This window comes from Adiantum capillus-veneris, chromosome 22, assembly GCF_014529385.1.
Source record: "Adiantum capillus-veneris isolate H3 chromosome 22, ASM1452938v2, whole genome shotgun sequence".
NCBI classification, from domain to species: domain Eukaryota; kingdom Viridiplantae; phylum Streptophyta; class Polypodiopsida; order Polypodiales; family Pteridaceae; genus Adiantum; species Adiantum capillus-veneris.
The window spans coordinates 48,023,142-48,029,187 of NC_140952.1; the positions used below are offsets into that span (position 1 = coordinate 48,023,142).

Here is a 6,046-nt window from a genome sequence, read left to right on the forward strand (position 1 = left end):
AGCTTTAAAAACCCAAGTTAATTAGCGCACACACACAACAATTCAAATCTTGCATACATCTTGCTTTATTTTTGGATTTGATAGGATAGACACATACAAGTGAAATTCATATATAATCAAGTGCTTCATTTTCAAATTGAAATCAATGATGTTCCAACTTGATTGAGCTTTGCACATAGTTGTAAGTGCAATTTCTCTTGTAATAGAACAAAAATTGTCATCCCTTATGCTCACCCATTGCTTCCAAATATTAGAATTCATGCAATTGAGTTGAAAGAATCCATGAATGTGGTTTCAATTCCATCAATTAGGAATGTACACACACAAAATGAGCAAATCCTCATTGGCCATTTCGAGCCCGATTAACAATCATCACAAAATCAATTGCTCAACGTCTAAATCATCCAAACCCAATGGGCTTGTCATTTTGGTTTGCATGGCCATAAGTAAGTGTGATCTATAAGCACACAAATCAATGCATTCTTACCATATCCGGTCAATCAATTGGCATACATCATGATGGTAATGCACATAAATCATTTTCACTTGAGTACCAATTGAATCTTTTAACTCAATCAATCATACACACACCAACCTTTCAAGTCTTACAATCATCATGATCAATGATGGGACACCGATCATTCATCCTCTAATTGGATAGATTGTGCCATTGCATAGGCACGCACACCCAAATGTAAGCTAACATTTATGCAATTAATCGATCATTTTTTATTGCAATGCTCAAATTGCAAGCTCAATCAAGCATAAACAAATGCATGCATGCTCAATTTCTCAAAATCAATTTTATATTTTCTTAATCAAGCAATGCACAAACTCCAAAATTAAACACAAAAATTCAATTTTGATTCAACTGACAATGCAATTAGGCTTACCCTTCATGCTTGCACACAAAGTTGATGCAAAGTTTACAATCATCAAGAATTTAGGTGTCCCAATTGACCATCAATCATTGAAAATCAAGTGGTCTTGAATGGGCACACACACTCAATCTTTGCCCAATTTTGTGGCAATTAGGCATATCCAATGATTGGATTAGCCTAACATACATACCAATTACATGATTGCACATTCATAGATCATCAATTTTTTCAATTTGTATTCATGCACACACTCAAGATTAGGTGCACTACACACACTTGAATTTTATGACAGTTTTGTCCTTCTTTGGTACATTACACACACAATGATATTTATGCACACACATGAATTATTGTTGCAAATCAAGCTTAATATTGACACACACATCATTCATTAGTCAAATTTGACCAGCAATTTCACTTCAATGCATTCAAATTAGGCACAAAATGTAGGTGACTTGATTTACACACCTAATTTTAGAAAGTGATTAGCAGACATTGAAGTAACATTAAGCAATCAATAATTTGATTGAGCAAGTTAATGCACTTACATTATCAACGCATTCCAAGCTATTCCTTGCTCCACGCGATGATTCCACCTTGCACACACATGTGCGGCTCTTCCAATTTTGGTCCAAAAATTGACCATTGTAGGCCAAAAATCAGTCACTCAAATCAATAGATTAGGCATGGATTAGCACAAAGAAACTTGATAAAAGTGTTGATACCTCCTCTTATAAGGGCATTGAATATACATTACATATCAATGTTAGCGGTTAGGTTAGTGAAGCTAGTAAAAAATTAGTAAAAATTAGCATGGAGTTAGTACAATTAGCATGGAAATGAAGCGAAATTAGTAATGGTTAGTGAGAAGTTAGTGAAATTGGGGGTTTGGGTATTCACAATCAAATTAAACCAAAATTGAGTTACACACACTCAAAACCAATGAAATTAGTAGTGAAAATTACTATATTCTTAACATCCTCTACTCACAAGCTTAGGTTATCGATCTCCGACAACGGTGCCAAATGTTGGGGGTCATCGTAGTATCACCTAATCACAAGCCAAGACCAACAAAATTATCAATCATTGGATCGGCAACCCGGCTAGAGCTTGGAGACATGAGCATCATTGGATGTATTGAATGAGAGGATTCAAGAGAATGCTCTTCCAATGCAGTAGAGATTAGCCATGAATCATTAACTCTAATCACACCATAATCATCAATCAAGCATCACCTACACACATTAAGCCCACCAAAGTCCAACTTGCCATAGATTTGAATCTCAAAGCACTCTCTTGACAAGCACACACTAATTGCATTGGTGTTGGCCTCTTCAATCACCACATGCCAATCAAGGTACTTAATCAAAAGCTACACACACAAGGGTGAATGGTGTTTGAGTCTCATTAAATCCATCTGCACATGAGCAAACAATAGGGCATATACTTTAATCACAAGATTAAGAATCCACTTAATCAACCTAATTAGAGATGTTAAATATCACAACTGAGTACTCATAGAATGATAGGAGTGGTCAACAAGCAAGACGTCATCACCACACACTCAAATCTAGAATAATGAGAAGGTGAAACTACTTCATGACATAATGGAATATAAGAGAATTAAGACTAATGAAGAAAGTAGAGATTAGATTAATCAAGAAGAGCTTCTCTAATTACAAACACTACAAGAGGTTGTGTGCACTTGTGACACTGTTAACGATGGAAATACATTGGGTTTTTATACTCCCCAACGTTGCTAAGACCATCGCTAGCAGCGTCGATACGGGAACGTCGCTATGAGCATCGCTATGACCGTTGCTATATGCATCGTTATAGAATATTGATGAAAGTAAATCAATGACAATTGTACACATCATAGGCAAAATCACTTGATTGTTAAACTTTGCAAATGTATTAGTTACAACACCATTGTCATTATTGAAAAAATATACATGGTTTTCCAATAGTCACAAAAAGACGTATAAACGTCATCTCATGATACATATGCTATGACAAAAGGAAACTAATGCTATCTTAGCTACGGCTAGACTGACGTCGTCTAATCAGACGTCTCATCGCGTCCAAGCGGCGTATCTGTTGGATTCTAGAAAAAAAAACAATAAGACAGCTTTCTATAAATATAAACATATAATTTACAAAACAATACAACAAATAGAAAAGAGTAAACCCTAATACTAACCATGCCGCCGCGAGAACTCAGAATGTCCTTCAGGGCGTTCAAGCCCTTCCTGCCTATGTACTCGCGTTCGTACGGTGTGGAGTCACGTCCTATCATTGACCACTGTCAAAACATACAAATAATCCATTATGTTAGAATTTAAAAATCCCTAAACCCTAAACTATCAAACCTAAATAGCAATGCAAAAACACTTACAAAATCGGCCTCAAATGATGCCCACCCGCCGCTCCCCAAGTGGTGCGAGCTCCCTGCCTCTACTCACGCTTTGGCTGCCTCCTTTTGTTGCTTCCACTTGTCAAGATTCTCGCGCTCTGCTTTCTTCGCATTCTTCCAATCTTCTTTGGCCAGCCAATCTGGTCTGTTCCACCCATGCTTAATTGCTTTTTGCACTTAGGAACGCTTGTGCTTGCAATATTCGCGCATTTGAACCTTCATCAGGTCTTCATTAAAGCGGTCATTCCGTGTTGAAACGGGAAACTCGTCATGCAGCATGCTGATGACTTTGTCTTCTAAATCACTTGGTACTTCACTCTAGGTGTTTAGTATGTAGTGTCTAAACACCTGAGAGCAAAGACCGCGCATGCGCGAGATCACCTTCTTGCCTTCATCATCCAAGATGATGTTGCCAGTGAAATCGACGGAGTAAGGCAAGCCCTCTTGCCGGTGACACGTAAACCTGGGTGTCCTGGCAGGGGTCTCTAGCGGCGTGTCAATGGGGGTACGGACGTTAGGTGTCTCCACTGGAGTCTGGGCCACGAAGCGAGGAGTGTCGACTAGGGTGACTCTTGGAGGATTAGGTATTGGTGTGTAGCTGCTAGGAATGGTCATCAGCTGCGCAAAACCTGGTGTAGATGGCGATGCCGTGGCTGGTGTGGAGGCGGGCAAAGAAGGGGAGGGTAAAGAGCCTCGTCGAACACGAGGCGGTGTCGAGGCATCGGTGGTGGCATCCCCACAACAATCGCCACCACCACTGCCACCACTAGAGCATCGGTGCCTAGACGAGTGTGAAGATCGTCTCGTCGACACCGAAGCTTTGGAGCGTGCTGAATGCTGCGAAACAGAGGGAGACGCTAAAGGAGTAGGAATGCGTGATGGTGCTTCAGAGAGATCATGCTCCATGTACCACTACCTCTGCTGGGGTGACAAAGAAGAAAGAAACTCATCATCATCCATATCTGCATTAAACACACGAACATTTAATCTTAATATTGAATGAATGGAGAAGAAAACATGGACAAGTAGAGAGAGAAAGAGAGAGAGAGAGAGAGAGAGAGAGAGAGAGAGAGAGAGAGAGAGAGAGAGAGAGGACTCATAAAGGGGGAGGGATTCCTATGTAGAGAGATTTCGTTGAATTTGTATGGATTTGTAAAAGCACTGCGCTCCGAGTGCGATGGAGACTGAAGCTGCAATCGCGAAGGTCTGCTCATAGATGCTGCTCGTTCCACCACTAGATCTAGTTGATCGGGTGAAAGAGATGCTAAGAAGCAGCTTCCTAGCTCCTCTTTCACCCGATCAACTAGAGCTGCTTCTTAGTGCCTCTTTCACCCGATCAACTAGATCTAGCGGTGGAATGAGCAGCATCTATGAGCAGACCTTCGCGATTAAAACTTCAGCCTCTATCGCACCCAGAGCGCAGTGCTTGTTGTCCCTGCTTGTGAGAATATACCTAGAGCATACGTACCTAGAGTGGATGCAAAGACCATCAAATACAATGATGCAATGGTGCATATAGACAGGAATGGAACAAAATCCATGTGAATACAATATATATTATAAAATGGAGCAAAATTGTTCATATACAATATTTATGGCTTTAAGAGGTCTCTCTCTCATCCTCGCAAAGCTCAGCATCAATTCTTATATCTATATAGAGCTCTCCATTTAGACATATGTCCTCTGTTTCATTTTGTAGATCCTTTGCATGCACCCCATAGAGTAGCAGCTCGATGCTCGTCTGGGACCACCTCAGCGGCTTCTGAGTGAGCATCTTCTTCGATCTCCTCCATTGATGCCGCTGTGATTGGCACATGGTAGCCTTCATACAGCCATGCACTACGAGGGGCTACCTCTATGACATACCACCAGTTTGATGCAGACTTTGTAGGATAAAATATCACCTTCCAGAGCCACATAACTTACATGAGAGCTTCCAAGCATATAACTTCTAAAATTGGATTTTAACTATTTACATACTTACTTGTTCACAATGCTCACGTAGTACGAAAGTGTCTCTTAGGTCAATCCATTTCTTAGCTGAATCCACCTCAAGAAAACCAAACTCTCCTCTAAGCACAGTAGCGTTGCGACCCTCCATGATAATCTTGAACCATTGCACGTCGAACAAGTTGACAAAAAATCCTCTATAATTGATCCTCAAAATCTCTTGTAGCGTGCCGAAGTAAGTGAGTTCCGCCACCACAGGATCTGCATCAGAGGACCGTCGTCAACTTCTTGCTTTTCATCCTCATATTGTGAAATCCATTTTTGCATCACTGGATTGTGAAGCATGCAAGATCGGTTGATTTTAGCCGCTAGATCTTCCATCATCTGCTTCTCAACACCGAGATTGCACATGAAAATCCCAGATATGCGCTCATCATCTATGGTTCGCCATAGCGTGTCCCAGGCTTTATCAAATCCGTATAGCCACTCTCCAATGTAAACTAGGGACTCTGATACCAGCCAACCTTCTGCCATGCTACCCTCCGGACGTGCCTTCTGACTTCAAACATACCTGACACATTTTATGCCAGTCGTGTGACTTCAAACCGGTAAGCTTTACTTCTTTAGTAAAACACGTTTGGAGTGAGTGCATTACGCCAATGGGGGTCCGCACAGATCGAATGGTCTCTTTTACTTTGTGTTCTTGGGCTCCTGTGAAAATCCATGGCGCTTTAGGGAGTTTTGTTGATCCATCGGATGCTGTCTACGGCCAATATTGCTCCATACGATCCACATTTCT

The 6,046-nt window shown here is 40.9% G+C and overlaps 1 pseudogene; it reads right to left on the reverse strand.

Annotated features, from left to right (window-relative positions):
- Positions 1 to 2,943: 2,943 nt before the first annotated feature.
- On the reverse strand, positions 2,944 to 4,278 carry LOC147429301 (uncharacterized; annotated as a pseudogene).
- Positions 4,279 to 6,046: the final 1,768 nt, after the last annotated feature.